This window comes from Pyxicephalus adspersus, chromosome 10, assembly GCF_032062135.1.
Source record: "Pyxicephalus adspersus chromosome 10, UCB_Pads_2.0, whole genome shotgun sequence".
NCBI lineage: Eukaryota > Metazoa > Chordata > Amphibia > Anura > Pyxicephalidae > Pyxicephalus > Pyxicephalus adspersus.
In genome coordinates this window covers 2657305-2665381 of record NC_092867.1, presented here as the reverse complement: position 1 = coordinate 2665381, position 8077 = coordinate 2657305, and positions in this window count along the sequence as shown.

Genomic DNA, 8077 nt, shown 5'->3' with positions numbered 1-8077 from the left:
AGGACTTAGCTTTCTAATAAGTGAGCTGGCCATTGTTAACTGCTGGTGATCTGATAGCTAGTGGAGCAAGAGGCAACAAGAAAAAAAAATGGAGAAAACAGGGAGATCCTTGCACTGCCGGTCCTCAGGTACAGCCTGCTTTCCAGCAAGGAGAACAGTGGGCAGCATGGCAGTAACATCACCAAACCTCACTCTAACTTTCCTAAGACCAGCAGCAAATGGCAGCAGCTCCTTATGGGATCTCATAGTGCAGATATGCAGCTATAGGTCTACAGAGAAGTGCAGGAAGAGCACTGCTATTTGTGATGAGGAGTACAAACCAATAGTTACATTTTCGTGAACTTTTCTAGATGTTTTCTATAAAACAACAAATCTTTACTTTTGAGTTCAGGTCAAGGCAGCAATGGTTATTAGGACCAAGCTGAAAATCAAACAAAATGCTTGGAGTTATTTTTGCTTACTTTTCTATAAGTACACCAGGTTTTTAGTAAATACAGGGAACTTGGGGTTACAGAAAGTAAAAAGAGCTCTCAAAGTGAAGTATCCTCCTGCAGAACAATATAGAAATATCCAGGCACTTTTAGTGAATTGTTCAGGCAAACAAGTCAGCCGATGTGAAGTGTTTAGAGTGAGGTTATCATAACCTGCTTCTGGTTTACTGTTCAGGACAAAGTGATTATTACGAGAGCCCCCTAAGGTACAGAACATTTCATTCACACAGGCTGTGCAGATTTATTCCCTCATTACCTTCCCAGCACAGGATTAGACCTAGACTTCCAATTAGAGACCTATTCAAAAAAAAGTCTATAAATTAGACAAATGTATTTGGGCATATACCTGACACATATGCCGTCAGCACATATAATACAAAGTCCAGAGATTTCACCATGGCCCAGTGACACCTTTGACTTGATTTATCAAAGCTCTCTAAGACTAGAGAGAATACACTTTCAGAAGTGAAGCTGGGTGATCCAGAAAACATGGACTGTATTTTTTAAAAATAATTTGCTATTTGCTAGGAAATGTTTTGAATCCTGGGTCAGATCCATTCCAGGTTTGCTGGATCACCCAGCTTTACTGATGAAAGTATATTCAACGCAGCCTTGGAGACCTTTGCTTAATCAGGACCTTTATGTCATAGGCACATATTATTTTGCTTGATGAAAAATCAAGTTATTTTCATTTGGTAAGGTTAAACTTTAAGGGACATTTTCTCCCCATCAGGACCAATGACAGTGTTTGCAAATACCCCAAGGCTATGAGTCAGCCAATAGGAACAGAATGTAGGAAACTTGAACCTTCATGGTAGCATCACAGGGCATCATTTTGTAAAAGCTGCAGAATTAAAAATGTTCAATATTATTTTTTTATTTGCCAATACTATGTTATAAAGCTTTTAACCCTTTTCTTAAAATGTTATAACAAGTCAATGACAAAACTGTGCTGCTGTGCATGCTCTCAGTTGTAATGTGGAATATCCTTCCCTTGGCAAAGCAAATTGTGTCTAGAAATTTGCACATTTCCGCTGTCTCAAGTCAGGAAAGCCATGCAGAACCTCTCAATGGATCAACATGATATGACATTGAGGCAGCCAAATGGAAAAGACACCATTGGATGCCTCCAGACTGGACAACACTTAATGTTCTACCGGACAAACTAATAAAGGGATTGCTCAGGAACTATGATAGGCAAATTTGTGCAACGGTTAAAAAAAGTACCTAATAAAATCAAATCAAAATAAATGAAAAAAGAAAACCCCAAAATATAACCATTGAACCAAAAGCCACTTTGTTTTAAAATGAAAAGGACTGGTGAAGGTCCACCATACCCATACACACCCATACTATGTCTATAGCACAAAATATTACCCAAATCATAATAAAAAATTACAAAATATTACAAATCATAAGAAAATATGGAAAAAACTAAATGAATCTAAATTAAAGGTCCTGTGAACATACTATAAAGGAAAACCTTGCTGCTTACAGGTTTGCTATAGATAGGACAGCAGCTGGAGATAACTGCTGATCTTAAATCAACTAAAACATAAAACTGAAGACATCACCTAATATATATAAAAATATAAACAAACAACAAAATGGGTTGCTTGATGAAAGAGCTAGCAATTAGAAATAAAGTCTTGTTTCCTAACTGACCCTAATCTGCTTTCTGTACAGTAGCTTCCAATACAATACCATTACAGCTGCTCTGTGCTCCCCTGAGAGGGTTGGCTTATCCAAAGGCTCCTTTTTTGGTTCTTCTAAGCCTGTTTGCCATAGTTTACGGGTCATGCAATGCATTAAGATTCAATAAAGAACTTTTCTGAGTGAATCTAAACTTACATTTTCTGGGAGCATAAATCTGAATCGCACAGGACCCGCCTAGAGCCCATGGGAGCAGTGAACCCAATCCCAAGTCATAAATGGTTCCCTAATAAAGAAGAGACTTCCAGTAATATTGGTAACGTGCCGATGAACTGGATTCAGCTCTGTATGTGATCTCTGCTATGCTCTGGGAAGTTCACATCAGAACATCAGTGGGAATGCAACCTGACCTTCATCAGTTTACACTTCCATTAAAATAGTGACAAGGATGAGGATGAGCGCATGGTATGCACATAAAGCAAATAATGGGGGGAAAATATCATGATGCAATAATTAGGTGCAAATACATGGGGGAAAAGAGAGAAAGAAGGTGAGGGAAAGAGAGAGAAAGGTAGGATGAGAAGAGAGTGAGAGACAAAAAGAAAGAGGTGAAGAGAGAGAAAGTGGGAGGAGGACAAAAACATGAGCAGATGAGAGGAGACAGAGAAGAGAAGGAGAGGAGATGAAAAAGTGATTAGAAAAAAAGGGGAGGATAAGAGAGGGAGAGGGGAAGCAAAGGAGAAGGCAAGGAAAAGGAGAGAAGAAGGCGAGAAGAAGGAAAAACGAAGGAAAGGAGCTGGATAGTAGATGTAGAGAATAAGGGAAGGAGAAGGTGAGAAGGAGGAGAATATTAGGAAATACGAAGGATAGAATAGCGATAGGAGAAGAGGAGCAGAAAGAAAGAAGGAGAGGAGAGGAGTAGAAGTAAAAAAAGAAAAAGAGGAGAAAGTGAGGAAAGGGAGAGGAGAAGGCGAGAAGAACAGAAGAAGGAAAAAAGGGGAGGAAAGGAGATGGATAGAAAGAGAAGGAGAGAATATGGGTGGAAGAAGTATATAAGAAGGAAAGGTGAAGGAGAGGAAAGGGAGAGGAGAAGGCGAGAAGGAGAGGACAGGAAAGGTGAAGGAGGAGAGAGGAGAAGGATAGGGGAAGCAAAAAAGGATAGAATAAGGATAGGAGAAGGAGAGAAGAAAAGAAGAAGGAGAGGAGGAAGAGGGGAGGAGAGGATTCTACAGAGGAGCAGTGTTGTAGTAGGACAGGATGTAGTGTTGCTGTTTAGATTTTACATCTCACTTGAAATATTTAACATTGGTGCAAACTAATCAAAGCCCTTCTGCTGTTAGCTGTCTGATGCTTGCATTTGATCACCGCTATTACTATACAGGTAGTACCCGGGTTACATACAACATAGAGACTGTAGGTTTGTTCGTAAGTTGAATTTGTATGTAAGTTGGAACAGGTACTCTATTTTAATAAATACAATTAGGACAGATGTTTGTCTCATCATATTATTACGCAGCGTGGTGTCAGTTATTGTATAAAATCCTCACTGTGAGTTAATCACAAACAAAGCAAAAAAATAACTTTATGGAGCCTAGACATTCATTAACTTTTGGAGCAAGCTGTGCTTTGATATGCAAAAAGAAACAACTGCAGAGTTTGTCTTGGTCAATAAAGAGTTAAGAAAAGGTTGCAGAACAGCTCAGCCCTTAAGATCACCCACAACTTTAGCTGTGCTTACCAAAAGATTTCTTCTGCAAGTCATGCGAACCGCCCTCTCCCTCCCGTCAAGCCTCTGTTCTGCACACGAGCCAGCAGGGAAGCCTCGTTCATATCTAGGAGTTGTCCGTAAGTCGGATGTCCTTAACTCGGGGACTACCTGTAGTTAGTAAATAAGAGCAGTGAGCATTTTCATTGGCTAGTGGTTTCCCAGGGGGCTGGACCACTCCTGACTCCATCAGCCAATGCGAATGCATATACAGTGGTAAGGAACCAACCAATGAAAATGTTTGCTGCTGTTATATTTGACAACAGCTTTCAGTTCCTAATGGACGGTGCTCTGTAGTCCACACAGATAGCTGTGCCTACGTTATATTCACTTTGAAAATGCTCTTACATTGCATATATCTATAATAGCAGCAAGCTTGTTACATTGTCACAGAAGCTGCTTTCACTGCGGCCCTTCTGCAATGTAATGGGTCCTTTGGCTGGCGTGGCCCTCTAATTATTATGGTGATCCTACAGACAATGCTGCATGGCTGGACTAATGTGCATTAAGATAAATATCTGCCTGGCGCACATCAATGTTGTTGTGAAATAATGAAACGACGTCCCTGTAGGATTGCCGTACGGAGGAAATCTGTCTCTAGCGATGGCACCTGAACTGATTACTTTATACTTAATTAATGATTTGGCATAAAACAATTTCAACAAGTGTCCTTGCTATGGTAACAGACACAAAGCGCGGTGAGGGGACAAGCGTTCCTTACGGGCCAATTGGAAGCGTGAAGATGATTTTATTCATAATTTAATTCAAATTTATGCTATATGTTATGGTTTGACATAGCTGTAGTATAATTATATGGGCAATAGAGTTTTGTTTTTTAAACATTTATTTATTTGGAATTCAGAGACGTTTTTGCTATCTGCTCTTTATTACATGGGCGCTGAATGGGACGCGCCAATTTGTCGAAGTTTTTCCGTGCCCAGTGAAGCGCTATAAGGTTCTCTCTCTGCTCAGAGAAGGCTCCATGATTAAAGGAGAGAAGGTCATGTGACCTGGCTTCCTCCATTTACAAAGCTCCATCTGCATCAAACGAAAGGGAGTTTTGTGATTGGAGGAGAGTCAGACATGTGACCTGCCAAGTCAGGGCCATTTTGTTTAACAGAACAATGGGAGATTTGTGATTGATGGATGACCTGTGTTCCTCCATTAACAAAGCTCCTTCTGCTAAGTGGACCAATAGAAGATTTGGGATGGAAAGAGAGCCAGTCATGTGATCTGATTTCCTCCATTCACAAAGCTATCATACTAAGTGGAGCAAAGGGAGATCTGTGATTGAAGGAGAGCCTGTCATGTGACATGTGTTCAGTAAAGCAAAAGGAGATTTGTGATTAAAAGTGAGCTGGTCATGTGACCTGCTTTCATCCATTCACAAAGCCCTTTCCGCTAGGTGAATCAAATGGAAATCTGTGATTGGAGGAAAGCCAGTCATGTGACCTCTAATCACAATCACACATATGTGCCTGCAGAGTAAATTTGTGAAGCTCATCTTAGATTTTACAATTACAAGTCCTTAGATGTGGTGACTGCATAGCTAGGAAAGGACTAGAAAACCGTTCCCCACCCTTCTGGAATAACTGGAAACGATGTGACTAATAAAAGTCCAGCACAGGAACACAGGAATTTATCAGCCCGCAAGATTCCTGGCAGTATTATTTTTTCAGATATAACAAAGCTGTTTTAATTGTACATCAAACAGACCTAAAGGGAACAAAGAGGAGATCATTGTTAGAGTTTATGTCCCCATTAAGGGTGTCTGGGGTTTAAATGGATTTTTTGTGTTTAAGAATATTCATTCAACTATCTTTAATATATTTTTGTGCTGTGTTGTTATGTTATTTTATTTCTTTATTTTTTGTAAATATTTTACAGAAAGAAGAAAAAAGACAGAAAAAACAAAGAAAGGAGAAAAAGAATGCATTGATTTACCACTTGTAATTACCCTCCCCGCCTATAGTGGGCAGTAAATAACCCATTTTAGACAGTGGGAAAAAAATATGAAAAAATAAATACATTTCATAAAATTTACAGTACATAAATATTACAAAATAGTAAAATAATAAAGCAAACTACCCTTTTTACCCCCTCATAAAAATAGCCAAGTGGTCTGTTCAGTATGCACAGACAGTAATAAATCAGTGTATATTAGTAGACTTGGACACAGCTGGACCTTCTCTCTCTGTCATATTGCTGTTTGTCATGGCTAATGCAGTTTTTCCTCATTTCCACTCTTTAGTTCATTTAGTTCTGTCCACCCCGTTAGTTTTGTTTTTCATTGTGCCACATTAGGCCCTGACAAAGTGAGACCGACAGCACTGAAACGTGTCAGTACGATTTCTCCTATTTCCTGTGTGCTCTGGCATTTCCCTTAATATTGTGGCAAAGACAAGAGTGGAAACCTGGTGGAGTAATGAAAGGTCTATCCAAAAGTAGAAACATTTTTGTTCCCCATATCATTCTTTTTTCCATTGTGCCAGAATAGACCCTGATGAAGCGAAACCTACAGCCCAAAACGCGTTGGCGTTTTTTCTGTATTCTATGATGGCAAATTAAGATTGATTGGTTCGGTGACAATTATGCTCTCAGATGTTAAAACCTGACCTTACTGCTGCAAAGCTTTTGTTGCTGTCTCTGTACTATTGGTGAGATCTGCAGTACCATCATTGGTGGTCCCTCTGACTCTTTCACTCTACCATTCATCCAATGGTAGTACAGACATCAAGAAATGTATATTAAACAGGTTTTCTTCAAATTATTATTTGACCTAAAAGCATATATATAAAGCAGTGAATCTGACATTCACCAAACATTCATTATGGGTGAATCTTTCAGGTACATTCATTTTCATGACAGTATGATTTTCATGATCAGTGAATTTTTGGTGAATGTCAGATTCACTGCTTTATCAATATGTCCCTTTGTATCCGCTGCCCTTTTATATCCCTCTTTGCAGTACTGGAGTACACCACAAAGCTCTCTAGTGAAGCCTGTTTGCTGTAGTGCCAGAAGGGCACCACCAAGGGCACCACCAAGGGCACCAAACCCAACAATTTTCCACTTGCTTATTAGCTAACAACATAATTTTATCATTGTTGCAATCTGATGTATAACTCTGCGATCTCCTTTCACGTGTGACAAATTCACTTGAAATGTTTCTGGAACGCCTAGCAGCGCACATCCCACAACTCTCAATTCTCAAGAAGTATTTATCATAGTTAATTGTTGTGCTGGACCCGATCCACGTACATAATGTCTTCATCAATTATCGCAGCATCATGTGTCCTTGGAAGATCGAGGAAGCTTCTGTCTGCTTCAATTCTTTTTATATTCTCCTATTCAGCTTTCACGTGGGTACAAATCAGGGCATGTCTCATCCAATGGACCCCAGTGACCCCCATTCTGATGTATGGGAACTGAGAAAGTAGAGGGAGAACCGAAGAGAAATTCATTGTAGTAAAGGATGGCCATACACTGGGAGCACCAACAGGGTAAACAATCAACAGCGCTGAGTAATATGTTGGTGCTATATAAATCCTGTTTAATAATAAATAATAATAATATCCCCATGATATCAACTGTTTATCTAGTTACCAGCATAGCCAGACTGCAGATAGGAGAACTTGCTAACAAGTCAGAGCCAATGGGAGCTCTCCCCAACATTTACATTGATGACCGCCATAGCTGTCTCATTGGAAAGCTCAGATTGGCTGGCAGTTGTTAGGGAGAGATCCCAGCTGCAAATCTATTAAATAATAAATTGAAAAAAAAAAAACGTTTATTCAATATATTATTAAAACATTGATTAAGAATGCCAGAATTAATAGTAGATTAGCGAGGGTTCATAATTATATAGTTTATTATCTTATACAAGAAATATATTATAACATAAAGGATAATTAGGCCATTACCAGTGTTTCACTGAATGAAAAACCCAGGCACGTAGTTAGCACTGGATGTACAACCCAGGTACATAGTTAGCACAGGAGATACAACCCTGGCACATAGTTAGCACAGGAGATACAACCCTGGCACATAGTTAGCACAGGAGATACAACCCAGGCACATAGTTAGCACAGGAGATACAACCCAGGCACATAGTTAGCACAGGTGATACAACCCTGGCACATAGTTAGCACAGGAGATACAACCCAGG